Source organism: Schistocerca cancellata, chromosome 10, assembly GCF_023864275.1.
Source record: "Schistocerca cancellata isolate TAMUIC-IGC-003103 chromosome 10, iqSchCanc2.1, whole genome shotgun sequence".
In the NCBI taxonomy this organism is placed as follows: domain Eukaryota; kingdom Metazoa; phylum Arthropoda; class Insecta; order Orthoptera; family Acrididae; genus Schistocerca; species Schistocerca cancellata.
In genome coordinates, this window is record NC_064635.1 from 138,464,571 (window position 1) to 138,480,153 (window position 15,583).

Here is a 15,583-nt window from a genome sequence, read left to right on the forward strand (position 1 = left end):
TGCCTGCAGTGCCTCTGCTGGGCTCATGACCATTTCGGTTACTCTCTAGACAAACGCAAAAACGTGGCATGGTCACATGAGTCCCGATTTCATTCGGTAAGAACTGACGGCAGCGGTTGCATGTAGCACAACCCCATGAAGCCATGAACCCAAGTTGTCAACAAGCCGGTGTTGGCTCCATAGTGGTGTGGTCCTGATTATGTTTGTGGACTTGAAGACCATCAGCCAGTCGTTGACTTCATGTTCCGAATTTTTACAGGTGACAATTCGCTATGTCATCGCATTACAACTGTTTGAAGAACATACTGGAGAGCTTGACCAAATGATCTGGCCAGCGAGATCACCCGACATGAATCCCATCGAACATTTGTGGCCGGCCGGAGTGGCCGTGCGGTTCTAGGCGCTACAGTCTGGAACCGAGCGACCGCTACGGTCGCAGGTGCGAATCCTGCCTCGGGCATGGATGTGTGTGATGTCCTTAGGTTAGTTAGGTTTAATTAGTTCTAAGTTCTAGGCGACTGATGACCTCAGAAGATAAGGGGCTCCGGAACGCCCTATACTTGCAATGTTAAAATAACGCTTATAAATTACATCTTTCCTCACAAAGTATTTGAGGTAGGAAGTTGAACTTTTTACAGATTATTTATTGGAATATGGGGTACAACTGAACACAGGGATTTTACAAAATTTTAGTTCAGTTATTAAAGATGATTTTTTTTTCAATTGTAATGAAAATTCACAACATTTTGTTGCAATTTTTTATTTATATATTCAAAAATATACAGTTTTTTCGAAAAAGGCTGTGTTAAATTATGCAGAAGGTACTGTGTAACATTTACTGAAAGTTTGAAACAAATATGTTTGGAAGATCCTTAGAAAACATGAAATTAGTATGAGAAAATAAAAGTTTTGGGAATCGAGCGACAAAGATTGGATTAACTTTTTAGTGCATTCCAGGTCCATAGGATGGATTATCTTCATCCTCTGCAAACTCCTCCTCCAGCTTCCTCTTGTTCCTCCTCCTGTTTACTCTTGCTTGTATTTCTAGACTCTTTACAGCCCTGTCTGCAGCCTGAAGGCGTTCCTTGTCTAAAGCAAGCATCGCTCGTACCATGTTAGAATGTTATTATTTACAGTAATAACGCATACCTTTGGCTTTCCAACATTTCTCCTTTTCTTAAAAGCCTTCAGAGGATTTATAATAACTTTACTTTTACTCATTATTGTACTTCAACAAAACAGAGACTCAAGGAACAGAATTAATTACGAATATTTTCGAGATAACGACAGAGTAAATAAACATGAAACAATCGACAATCACACCAGCGATATATATTGAACCATCACAGGTTAGCCACAACACATACTTTATCTCACATCACTAAAATGTACCTGATGAACACGGACGTTTATAGTAACACCATTTGACAGCAGCGCCACTGTGGGTCACGCCCATGTAGAACACATTTCAAAAAAAATTTAAAAATAGTTGTAGTCTTCGGAATTGAATAAATTATATATCTATTAAAAGGTAATAGTCTGCAGATTCAGAAAATGCAAAAAAGTAAAAATTGAACTTTTCATGATTTTGAGCCTTTCCGGAGCCCCTTAAGTCGCATAGTGCTCAGAGCCATTTTTGAACATTTGTGGGACATAATCGAGAGGTTGGTTCGTGCACAGAATCATGCACCAGGAACACTTTCGCAGTTACAGATGGATGTAGAGGAAGCTTGGCTCATTACTTCTCCAGGGGACTCTCAAAGACTTGTTGAGTCTATGCCAGGTCGAGTTGCTGCGCTATGTCAGGCTAGAGGAGGCGCAACACGGTTTTAGGAGGTATTCCACGACCTTTGTCACGTCGGTGCAAGCCAAACTTTTCGTTGTCACAGCTAAGCGATGCTTGAAGTGGGCAATCCGGTAGAAGGATTTGGGTGTGGCGAATGCCTGGAGAATGTTATCTGCCATCGTTTGTAGTGCCAACAACGAAGGAGGAGTGTCACAGTATGAGGGTATTTTTTTCATGTGAAACGTACCCTTTGAACATTTATACAAGACTGTGCTTAAACTCACACACAATATTTTTTAGCGCAACGCAATCTGACTTTCAGAAATCCCTACAAAAGAATGGGCCTGACTAACATTAACCTATACCTTTCACAAATCACTTACCTCACCAAAAATCTTCGTTACTCGAACTACTGCAATACAGCGAGCGCCACTACTGCCAGCTAAATAAAAGATTCAAACTACTGAAGGCACTAACTACTGATAGGCATAGTTAGCAAATGAAAGATTTTAATAGAGAACAAACAATGTATTTACCTTAATAGTCACAATATATATATAGCAGTTCATGACATCCAGTCTCACAAATTTCAAAACTCCTCCATCTCTCTCCCCACATCCACCACTGCTGGCGGCTCACCTCCAACTGCGCAACGCTACGCGCCGTTCACGTCCAGCTGCCCAACACTACAATGGCAGACAACAATGCAAACTAGCCACAGACTGCACACAGCACAGCCAGTGATTTTCGTACAGAGCGCTACGTAACGTTGCCAATAAGAAAACATAAACAGCCTACTTACACATGGTTATGGTGTAATCCAGCTCTAGCGCTGGAGAAAATACTAAATGCGGAAGGATATGAAGACATTTTACAGTACTGATACTATGGACAATGGAGATATACTTCGGAGACGATGGCTGTTTGTATCAGTGTGACAGACTGTTAGGCAGTGGTTTACAGACAATAACGTTCCTGATGTGGACTGGACTGCACAGAATCCTGAGCTGAAACCAAAGGGACACCTTTTGGATGAGTTAAAACATCGACTTCAGACCCCCCCGCGTCCACCATCAATAGTTTCTCTCGTTTCGGATCTTGAGCAGAAATGGACTGCCATTCTTCCATAGTAATTCAGACAACTCACAAGATGTGTCACCAGTGAAATTCAGGCTGTTATAAAGGCGAAGGGAGAACTCAGGTAATATAGGGTGTATCAAAAAGAATCATTCGATTTTTAAAAAATCATTACTGTTATGTTATTTGAGATACGTGTGTGAACAAGATACATTGGAAAGAGCTAACTCTCTAGTTTTACATGGTTCCTGCTACACGTCGAGAGAAGAGCTCTGACAGCTGGCAGCACAGTTGCTAGTATTCGATTCGACACAGACGGGCAGCGAGTCAGCGATGGGGGAAGCAGGGTGACAAACCTTCCCGTCTCATCCTTCGGCCCGCGGCAACACTCGGCTCCTTCGGAACCTAACAATGCCGCGTCATTCATTGCAGCATTCCTGTAAGGGCAGCATTCTGCTGACCAGTATGTTCCTTGATGGAATATTTTTTCACATGCGCTACTAGTGTTTGCCACGTTACACAAATACACACATAAATATTTTCTTTTAATGACTCTGCAGTCATCTGACTGCAACAACTTTTATTTTATTGTTATACGACTGAGATTTCGCTGTATTTTATACCAGTCTGATATCTTTTGACATAAAATAAGTTACTGTACTTGAAAATGGCCTATGGCCGAACTCTGGATCGTATAATAATAAAATAAAAATTATTACCGTCGAACGGCGGTAACATCATTAAAAAAAATTACCGTGCCTATGGTTCAACCAGAATAAAAATTACACACAATCAGATTTTCAACATTAACAAGGTAAAGTAAATTGCACAAATACTACGTGCAAAATATCGGATAAGGACGTTACCTCTATTTTTCGTGCGGGAGAACGGAAACCCCAAGATCTTCGTCATCTGACTGGGCATCTCTCCTCACGACCACATAGTCTTATGTGTCCTCATCGTCTGACACCTTCTTCTATGTTTGACCTTGTAATCTCTTTCCACACGTGGTTCTTTCAATTTTCTGGCGTTATCCGTGTGATAGCCTCATTTACCAGCCTCTCTGTGTCTCGCAACGTAAAGGTTATGTTTCGCTCCGCAACATCTGCTTTTATTTGAGCCCAGATGAGTTCAGTTGCGTTGTAATGGCAGTGGTACGGTGGAAGACGTATAGCTTTGTGGCCATGGTTCTCTGCTAATGTATCAATCACAAAATGTGTCCTCTGTGGCTTGTATCGTTTCACTAATTCCAGAAGTTTCGCTTTCCGCATATTCTGTTTAAAGCCTATTTTATTATCTTTCAACCAGCTATTTCGTCTCTCCTTGCAGCAGCCGTTGGTGCCTTATGAAGTCGCACAGCCAGAGAGGGACTCTCCAAAATTTAATGTGTTTTGTGCAGTTTCACGTAAAAGGCGTATGGTCCGATTTTCTTTGCCAAGAACACACTGTTACAGGAAGCACATATCTCGATATGCTTGAGAACTTTCTTTTCGCACTGTTGGGGACTGATACGAACGACTTCATTTACCAACAGGATGGAGCATCGCCACACTGGCATCTGGAAGTGCGGGAATTTTTAAATCAAACAATTACTGAACGATGGATCGGTCGCAGCGGACCAAATGATTCAGCTTTACAATACTGGCCTTCAAGGTCGCCGGACGTGTGCGTGATTATTTCTTGCGGGCGTTTGTAAAAGACTGTTTATGTGCCGCAACTGCCCACAACATTGAATGAGCTGAGACATCACACAACAGCAGCTGCGGAAGCTGTTAAGACCTTTTTATTTAGTAAGTCTATGGTTAAGACGTGCTCGCTGCAGTGTGGGAACGATTTGAATAACATATTGCCACATGCAGTGCATCTCAAGATATGAAAAGGTACGAAAAAAAACCTTTTTGAGTTTCCCGTTCATCAAAAAAACAAAATTCATCGTATATGTTTATTAGTTTCAGAAATATAAACATGCCATATCGGATGATTCTTTTTGATACATCCTGTATTTATGTCCACCAGTAGTTGTCTGGATACTTTTGATCAGATAGTGTATAGTGTAATCGACAGAAATGTAGAAGTAAAGGTAAGTGATGCAAGAGTATTCAGAGGACATGATGTAACATCACACTATGACTTGCCGGTTTCAGAGATAATAATGTGTACTTGCCGGCAGGTTCTGGTCGAAAACGTGGAAAAATTGATTTTTTTAAAAAATAATTTGCATACCTGAAGTAAGCAGGTTATGCCTGGAAAAGGAATTTTTCGATTTCGAAAGTATTTTAGAAGCTACGCGGTGAATTAGTTCAGTAAAAGATTCTCCCAGTATACGAATTTCTGTCCATTGAAGATCTGCAAAAAGATGCACCGGTACCAATACGCAAAATGGTAAAGACAGTCTGAATGGGTGCATTTGGAAACTGGTACTGAGACATCTTGATTGTGGAGTAATAACTGTCGACATAGCAGCATATATACAGTGAAGCGCCAAAGGAACTGGCATAGGCATGCGTATTCAAAGACAGAGATATGTAAACAGGCAGAATACGGCGTTGCAGTCGACAGCACCTACATACAACTGTCTGCCGCAGTTGTTAGATCGGTTACTGCTACTACAATAGCAGATAATCAAGATTTAAGTGAGTTTGAGGGTGGTGTTATAGTCGGCGCATCAGCGATGGGACACAGCATCTCCGAGATAGCGATAAAGTGGGGATTTTTCCGCACAACTGTTTCACGAGTGTACTGTAAATATCAGAAATCCGGAAGAACATCAAATCTCCGACATCACTACGGTCGGAAAAAGAACCTGCAAGAATGGGACCAACGACGACGAAAGAGAATCGTTCAACGTGACAAACCGCAACCCTTACGCGAATTGCTACAGATTTCAATGCTGGGCCATCAACAACTGTCAGCGTGCAAACCATTCAACGAAACATCATCGATATGGGCTTTCGGAGCCAAAGGCCTGCTCGTGTACCCTTGATGACAGTGCGACACAAAGCTTTATGCCTCGCCTCTGCCCGTCAACACCAACATTGGACTGTTGATGAATGGAAACATGTTGCCTGGTCGGACGAGTCTCGTTTCAAATTGTATCGAGCCGATGGACGTGTACGGGTATGGAGATAACCTTATGAATCCATGGATCCTGCATGTCAGCAGGGGACTGTACAAGTTGGTGGAGGTTCTGTAATGATGTGGCGTGTGTAATTGCAGTGATATGGACCCCTAATACATCTAGATATGACTGACAGGTGACACGTACGTAAGCGTCCTGTCTAATCACCTGCGTCCATTCATGTCCATTGTGCATTCCGACAGACTTACGCAATTCTAACAGGACAATGCGACATCCCCACACGTCCATAATTGCTATATAGTGGCTCCAGGAACACTCTTCTGAGTTTAAACACTTCAGCTGGCCACCAAACTACCCAGACATGAACTTTATTGAGCATAACTGGGATGCCTCACAATGTGCTGTTCAGAAGGGATCTCAAACCCCTCGTACTCTTATGGATTTATGGACAGCCCTGCAAGATTCATGGTGTCAGTTCGCTTCAGCACTACTTCAGGCATTCGTTGAGCCCATGTCACGTCGTGTTGTGGCACTTCTCTCGCGGGGGTCCTGCACGATATTACACAGGTGTACCGGTTTCCTTGGATCTTCAGTGTAGCTGTACGCATGTTCAGTGGAGGTTATTAATCTATTCTGAAGACCACGGATGTGTTAGGAATCGTCTCAGGGACGAACAGCAAAAATTTTGCAAAGTTATCTGACTGGAAACGAGTGACCACCTCAGCTGTAAGACATAGCCAAAGAGGGTCCGGCAAGGTCTGGAACCGAATGACCGCTACGGTCGCAGGTTCGAATCCTGGTTCAGGCATGGATGTGTGTGCTGTCCTTAGGTTAGTTAGGTTTAAGTAGTTCTAAGTTCTAGGGGACTGATGACCTCAGATGTTAAGTCCCATAGTGCTCAGAAGAGCCATTTGAACCATTTTTTTGGTCCGGCAAGCCTTGTGATATTCGCTATTTTTGACTTCATTAAAACAGCAAATACGAGTAGTTAATACTTTCAGCCAGAAGGCAAATACTTGTTTATAAATAATGATTAATGTATAATGAGGCGTTGCATGGCGACGGTGGAATTTTCTAAATGATGTAATTCGTCGTCTTTGGGCGGCAATATAAACAGAAAAATACGGATAGATATGCGATCCTTCACTATTTTGTTCGCTGGAGAACAAGTGAAGCCTTGAGCGCTAAAGACTTGTACTGTTTTTCTCAAGTAAGACGGACGCAGATTTGTGGCAGTCTGATGTAATTTTTACTAAATGTATAAAAACGTGTTATGTCTAAGTTTGAGTGAAGTGTAAAGAACTGTTATAACTTACAGTGACGACGCACGAGCGACTCAAAGAAGACAATGGCTATATAAAAGAGCGCTCAATGGACATGATACGGACATAAAAAATCTACCGTCATTGTAGTACTAAGCTTAAGGTACGATATAGATTTTAGTTATAATAAATATTTGTTCTGGGAATACTGAATCATTTAGCAGTGCTCATTCCTATTATCTCCTCAGTATTATTTTCATTTTCATTATGCATTTTGCTAAGATTACAGACACCAAGATCAGCAATCCAATGTGCGTGTTACATTGATAAAAAGAAAACTGTTTTATCGTCATCTTGCATCAGCTTTAATATTGAATTTCCCTTTTGTTTGATGTTACAGTTGTTTTTGCGCCCTTAAGAACTTTCTGGTCCCTTAGGAAATTGTTTCGTCATAACAATAACTTCACAACCGGGTATGATCGTACCTACGATCGTGAAGTAATTAGAAAGACGATATCGCAATTTCTTAACCAATAGCACGCTAGTTGTGACTGCCTCAAGCCACGCGAAACTGCAAGTAAAAACTATTCACATCTCATAATGCAATATTTTATGACAATGGTCAATCCATGATTCTTACGCCAATTGTCATTGATAAAACAGTAAGCTAAATCTCAATTTCCAACTTTCCATTGAATAACAACATCACTTTTATTTTGTAACATCACAGCCTCCCCTCCCCCCCCCCCCCCTCACTACCTCTCACCTAAATTAAATTACGCAGCGGCCTAGTAGCAGTGTAATGCATTTTGCAAGATGTAAGGGGAGACGTAAAAGTTTCCGTTTGCAGTGTATATGCAATGTAGTGCAACTCCGGTGTGGGTATATAAGCACCGACGTGTCGGCAAGGGATTAGTCTGAGATTCGTGTCTTGTCAACGTGTGTGTGGCAAATGCGAAAACGTGAACTTTGGCGACGATATTACCAACTGCGTCCAAGTAAGACCAACGTACTGTCATTGTTTTCTAGGCTGCTAACAGGCAGGTAGGTAATGGTAGACATTCATTGGAGAGCGAAAAATGTGTAAGGGACAGCATATCTCTCGAAAACCACCGTTGTGGAATGAAGCGCCACTGCTTCATGATAAAGCTCTCCCCATGTCGCAAACGTCGTAACGCAGACGTTACACCATCTGAAGTGAGAGACACTCAAGCACCCATCAAGTCCTGATCTCTCCCCATACGATTATCACACATCGGTTCCTCAACAAACGCCTTGAAGCGTTGACGATTCCTGTCGAACAATGATGTGCTGCAGCCAGTTCTGGACTCCCTCACGTAGCAGGACACCGTGTTTTACCAAACTGGTATCTGCAATCTGGCGCGTCGCTGGGATGACCCTCAACGCCCACGGCGATTTTTTTAAAGTGGTATACCGATTCTGGACTGTACGGCCATCGAACTGAAACTTTTTGATCGCGCTTTATATTTTGATTTTCAATCGTACGACGGAAATGGGATACGCACATCGATAGGCAGCATGTCGATCGTCAGATTTAATAGATTTAAACTATTGCTATATCAATAGCATTATCGGCTTACGCCTATCCCTACTTGAGCCAATAACCAACCATTGTACATTGTTAGCCTTACTTGAATCCAGTTTTTGTTTTGTTGACCAGTTCAGTTCTTACTTGCTGTTTAATTCAATGTAAGTGCAGCCGTTTCTTATTTTTGTGGTGTTCTGATAGTTCCTGATTACAGATAAGTTTGTACAAGAAACAAAAACAATTGTGATTTGCCCATGAGCGTTATGATAAGCTAAAAATATGTAGGTGCTGCTATAATAGCCTAATTACCCACCAGCAGCAGTTTAACGTTAGCACAGGAGCCATTATTTGGAGACTGGTAGAACTTACAGGTGGAAATATTTCTGTATTTCACAAGGCAGTGGAGCGGTAAACATCATCGTAAATAACATCAAACTATAACCAGTGCGTAAAAATACACATGGATCTGTCTGTGTCACCCAAAAATCTCGTTGATCAGCAAAACTCTCACCCAGACGACGATAGTTACACTTCTTTAAAAAATTTGCCGAAAATTCTGTCATTATTAGCCCAAATCTGGTCATCGGGGCAGTACTCAATTATGAAAACCAGTTACAGTATGGAACGGTAGGAAGGGCTTTGTAGAGAGCAGAAGGGGTATGTTATGACAACACTTTCTACAGGTCGTTCATTTCTAAAAGCTGCTTGAATTCGTTCAAACTGGCTGCACGTTGTATCCTCCCTGACCCTCTCTCGTCCAAAATCTATTTACGTTCTTTTAATACTGTAATAACTGAAGCCACGAGTCCCCTGCAGAATTAAATCTTAAAATGTTTGTGTTCATGCACTGTCAAAAGATGAAACATGCACAATTAAAGGAAAAAGATGCAACACCAGAATTACAGTCAACAACTATTAGTTTTTTCACATTCTCCACTGACCGGAGTAACTCTATGCCTTGAGGTGCTGAGCTACCAATCCCTGGATTCAGGAAGTGACATGGTTCCAATACATCTGCCTCTGGTTACCCAGTTTCAACTTAGGCAAGTGCCAGGTTTAGTCTCTCACTATAAGCTGCAGCCAATTCCTTACTGTTTCCGAATTCCTTCCTTTCGTGTCAGATCCCAGTTCTCTTAAACATGCAGCCTCTCTGTTTAAATGAAAGGAGCTGCATCGATAGTAAGCCGAGCATCTCCTGACACTAAAAGCCACATTTACATTGGAAGGTGGGTAGCGATTGTCATTTTGTACTATCTTTCTGTGCATATTTATCATGTCTCATTTGCGGATGGCGATGTGTCATGCTTTCAAGTTTTACTAAGAGAACAATGTTCTAATTTATGTAAGGCTGCAGGCTTTCGTGGCCATTGTTATTGAAGTTAAAATCTTCTGGGTTATTAGGCCGCATCATGTTTCTTCTAAAATGTTTGACCCCTCTGCTGGGATCTTCCTCAGGATCGTTTGGTGTCCACTACTGCTAGAATGTTCTAATTTGTAATATCCTTGGATCAGAGTGTCCAACTGTCATAACTCTAACATATTTGTCTATAAACGTCATATAAATGATAATGTATGTTGTACATCGTAGAGGAGGTTGTTAGCATCAAAGACTATATAACCATATTACCAAGGATAAATACAAACTCAATTATGAGTTCGCATACATTAGAAGCCAAGCTGAAATTAATGCATGAATCAATGTTAAGATCTCAAAACTATAGCTCATAATACCCGTGTATTCAATTTCGTTTAGAAATAAATTTGGGTGCTATACCTGACTGTTAAAACAATAATTTAGAAAACGTTCTTGTCACTTAGGGTAGTTGGAGAATATTAATGAAATGAAAGATACTTTAATAAAATTTTAGACTGAATAGAGGAACTTTTGATACTTTGATGTGCTGAATAAATGCTGACTTTGTTTTAGATAAGTCGTAAATTTAATACAAGGTTGTAGGAGAAAGATAGCCATCATAAAAGAGACATCCCATGAACCATGGACCTTAGCTTGTAAGCCTCACCAATACAGATAGCTGTACCGTAGGTGCAAACACAGCAGAGGGGTATCTATTGAGTAGCAAGACAAATGTGTGGTTCCAGAATAGTAGTTGCAGGGGCAGCAGTCTGGATGATTCACTGATATGGCCTGTAAGATCAACCAAAATGGCCTTGCTGTGCTAGTACTGTGAACAGCTGAAAGCAAGGGGAAACTACAGCCATAATTTTTTCCAAGGACATGCAGGTCTACTAAATAGTTAAATAATGAAACTTCTTGGCAGATTAAAACTGTGTGCCGGACCGAGACTCGAACTCGGGACCTTTGCCTTTCGCGGGCAAAGGTCCCAAGTTCGAGTCTCGGTCCGGCACACAGTTTTAATCTGCCAGGAAGTTTAATATCAGCGCACACTCCGCTATAGAGTGAAAATTTCATTCTAGTTAAATAATGTTTGCATCGACTTGGGTAAAATATTAGGGAGGTAACATAGACCCCATTTGGATCTCTGGGCAAAGACTACTCAGGAGGATGTTGTCATCAGGAGAAACAAAACAGGCATTCTACATAAGTGTGTGGAATGTTAAATCCCTTAATCAGGCAGGTAGACTAGAAAATTTCAAAAGGAAAACAGATAGGTTGAAGTTACATGTAGTGGGGATTAGTGAAGTCCGGTGGCAGGAGGAACGGGACTTCTGGTCAGGTGGATACGGGATTGTAAGCACAAAATCAAATAGGAGAATTCATGAGTGGTCTTAATAATGAAAAAGAAAATAGGAATGCGAGTAAGCTACTATAAACAGCATTATTGTAGCCAAGATAGACATGAAGCCCACATCTACCACAATAGTACAAGCTTACGTGCCAACTAGTTCTGCAGATGATGAAGAGTTCGAATAAATGTATGACGAGGTAAAAGAAATTATGCAGATAGTTGAAGGAGCCAAAAATGTAATAGTCATGGGGGACTGGAATTTGATAGTAGGAAAAGGAAGAGAAGGAAAAATAGTAGGTGAATATGGCCTGGAGGGAAAGGAATAAAAGAGGAAGCTGTCTGGTAGAGTTTTGCACAGAGCATAATTTAATCATTGCTAACACTTGATTTAAGAATCATAAAACAAGGCAGTATATGTGGAAGATACCTGGTGATACCAGAAGTTTTCAGATTGATTATATAATGGGTAGATAGAGAATTAGGAAACAGATTTCAAACTATAAGACTTTCCCAGGGGCAGATGTTGACTCTGAGCACAATTTATTGGTTATGAACTGTAAATTAAAACTGAAGAAATTGGAAAAAGGTAGGAACTTAAGGAGAAGGGACCTGGATAAGTTGAAACAACCAGAGGTTGTTCAGAGCTTCAGAGGGAGCATCAGGCAATGGTTGACCAGAACAGGGGAAAGGAATACAGAAGAAGACAAATGGCTAGCTTTAAGAGATGAAATAGTGAAGGCAGAGGAGGATCAGATAGGTAAAAAGACATGGCCTAGTAGGAATCCTTGGATAACACAAGAGATATAGGATTTCATTGATGAAAGGAGAAAATTAAAAAAAAAAAAAAAAGACTCAGGCACAAGGGAATACAAACGTCTAAAAAAATAAGATTGACAGGCAGTGCAAAATTGTTAAACAGGAATGGCTTGGGGGCAAATGTAAGGATTTAGAAGCCTATTTCACTAAAGATAACATAGATACTGCCTAAAGGAAAATTAAAGAGGCCTTTGGGGAAAAGAGAAGCAACTGTATGAATATCAAGTACTCAGATGGTAAACCTGTCCTAAGCAAAGAAGAGAACACTGAAAGGTGGAAGGAGTATATAGAGGATCTGTACAAGGGACTGAAATTGAAAGCAAAATAACAAAAAGGGAAGTGGACGTATATGAAGATGAGATGGGAGATATGATACTGCGAAAAGAATTTGACAAAGTTCTGAAAGATTGAAGCAGAAACAAGGCTCTGGGAGTAGATGACATTCCATCTCAACTACTGATAGCCTTGGGAGAGTCAGCCATGACACAACTCTTCCATCTGGTGTGCAAGATATATGAGATAGGCTCAGACTTCAAGAAGAATGTGGTAACTCCAATTCCAAAGAAAGCAGTTGGTGATAGGTGTGAATATTACTGAACTATCAGTTTAATAACTCTTGGTTGCAAGGTACTAAGACAAATTCTGTACAGAAGAATGGAAAAACTAATAGAAGCAGACCTTGGGAAGACCAGTTTGGATTCCAGAGAAATGTGAGAACATGAGAGTGAATACTGACCCTACGACTTATGGTAGAAGATAGGTTAAGGAAAGACAAACCTACATCTATAGCATTTGTAGACGTAGAGAAAGCTTTTAACAATGCTCACTGGAATACTCTCTTTGAAATTCTGAAGGTAGCAGAGGTAAAATAGGAGGAATGAAAGGCAATTAATTACTTGTACAGAAACCAGACAGTAGTAATAAGAGTCAAGGGGCATGAAAGGGAAGCAGTGGTTGAGAAGGGAGTGAGACATGGTTGCAGCCTATCCCTGGTGTTATTCAATCTGCACATTCAGTAAGCATTAAAGGAAACCAAAGAAAAAGTTGGAGTAGGAATTAAAATTCAGGGAGAAGAAATAAAAATGTTGGTTTCCCAATGACATTGTAATTCTGTCAGAGACAGCAAAGGACTTGGAAGAGTAGCTGAACGGAATGGACAGTGTTTTGAAAATAGGGCATATGATGAACATCAACAAAAGCAAAACAAGGATAATGGAATGTAGTGAAATTAAATGTTAAGGGAATCAGATTAGGAAACAAGACACTTAAAGTAGTAGATTTGGGCAGCAAAATAACTAATGATGGCCAAAGTAAATGGCATATAAAATCTAGAGTGACAACTGTAAGGAAAGCACGTCTGAAGAAGAGAAATCTGCTAACATTGAATATACATTTCAGTGTTAAGATGTCTTTTCTAAAGGTATTTGTCTGGAGTGTAGCCATGTATGGAAGTGAAACACGGGACGATGAACAGTTTAGATAAAAAGAGAATAGAAGCTTTTAAGATGTGGTGCTACAGAAGTATGCTGAAGATTAGATAGGTCAATCATGTAATTAATGAGGAAGTATTGAACAGAATTGGAGAGACAAGAGATTTGTGGCACAGCTTGACCAAAAGAGGGCTTGGTTGATAGGACACATTCTGAGACATCAAGGGATCACCATTTTATTATTTGAAGGAAGTGCGGGGGATAAAAATCATAGAGGGAGACCAAAAGGTGAATACAGTAAGCAGATTTGGAAAGATGTAGGTTGCAGAAGCTATTCAGAGATGAAGAGGTTCACACAGGATAGAGTAGCATGGAGAGTTGCATCAAACCAGTCTTCAGACTGAAGACCAGACCAACAAACATCAAAAAAGATTTGAACCCATTTGATCTTATAAGTTATTCAAGACTCTTCTGCTCTCCAATAGTGAACCTTATATTATAAGACTGAGGTGTGTTTTGTTAGCAATGAGCCAGTACATTATAGTCGACTATTAATTTGTAAATAGTCTTCACAGGTTTGCCGCCGGATCACGTTGTACAAATTCCTCAATATTTCCTCGGAGCAACTGTCCGACATCTTCAGGTGGTTCTACCTTGTTCGTGGCTAGGAACGACTGACAGTATCCGCACACTGATGCCCCGTTTTTAAAACACGCACATGAAGAATGCACAGCTGCGGAAATTGTGCATGCGCAGTGATTTGCCATATTCAAACTCCCTCTGCCGAAAATAGCAGAGCGGCTTTCCCACGCGTGCGCTGTACGCTGTGTCTGTGAAGTGCGGCCAGATGTTACTCACCAACAGCAGTACTAGGCCAGTGTTATAATGGGCCTGTTACCGAAGAATCTTGATTTCCACATCGTGATTTAATAGCAGCCAATGCAGGATTCCAGACTGTGTTCAGTTGAAATCCCGTATCCTTGTTGATGAGATTATCGGCTGTACGGATATGTATTGCTTCCTTAATGACGCAGTCCCAGAAAGATGATGCCGGGGATAAAACTTCTGTCTTTTCATAAATCATACGATGTCCTGTATTCAGGCAGTGTTACGCAGCTGCCTACTTTTCCGGTTGATAAAAGGCAAGTGTGACGCTGATGTTCATGGCAGTGTGATGCATGTCTGGCCCACACTGACAAGGAATCTTGTACACACCACATTTCCTCAGTCCAAGGTCACCCTTAACCGAACCCAACAGGTTTCTCAGTTTCGCAGATGATTGTTCACACACTTAATTACGTATCTCCCGAGGACTCTTCCGGTTCTTGATGACATGGCACCAAACTACGGCAAAAAGGCCAAAGTGGAAGGTGTCTTCGTATCTTCATTCTGCTCCATAGGTTGAACTCGCCTGGGCCTGAATGTGAGTACACTCGACTCATTCTCTGATGAATTTCTACTGCACTATTCCCTTCTGCTTGCAGAAACTGAATTACACTTTGTAATTCACGCTTGGCAGGAGCAACAATGACACCAGCCATGTTTATGTGGCTGTGTTGCAATGCAGACTGATACCTTGAGGTCTGCAATGGCGGGTTGCGAGAGTTGTGAAGCAACCAACAGCTCATGTCGACTTCCTGCCGCCCGCGTAGCCTCTATACTATGCGATCGGAGGTTGGGAAGAATAAGACTAAGAACATAATTGGCAGTTCAGTAAATTTATAAAGCAGAATTTGCTTTTGGGATATTGCCAACTTCGCCTAGCACAAGCTGTGTAGTGTATTTATGTCTACGAAAGTTGAGATCATACTTAATGATTGCTAAAAGGTGTGCAATGAAATTTCCATAAGTCTCATTTACCTCAATGGTACAAACA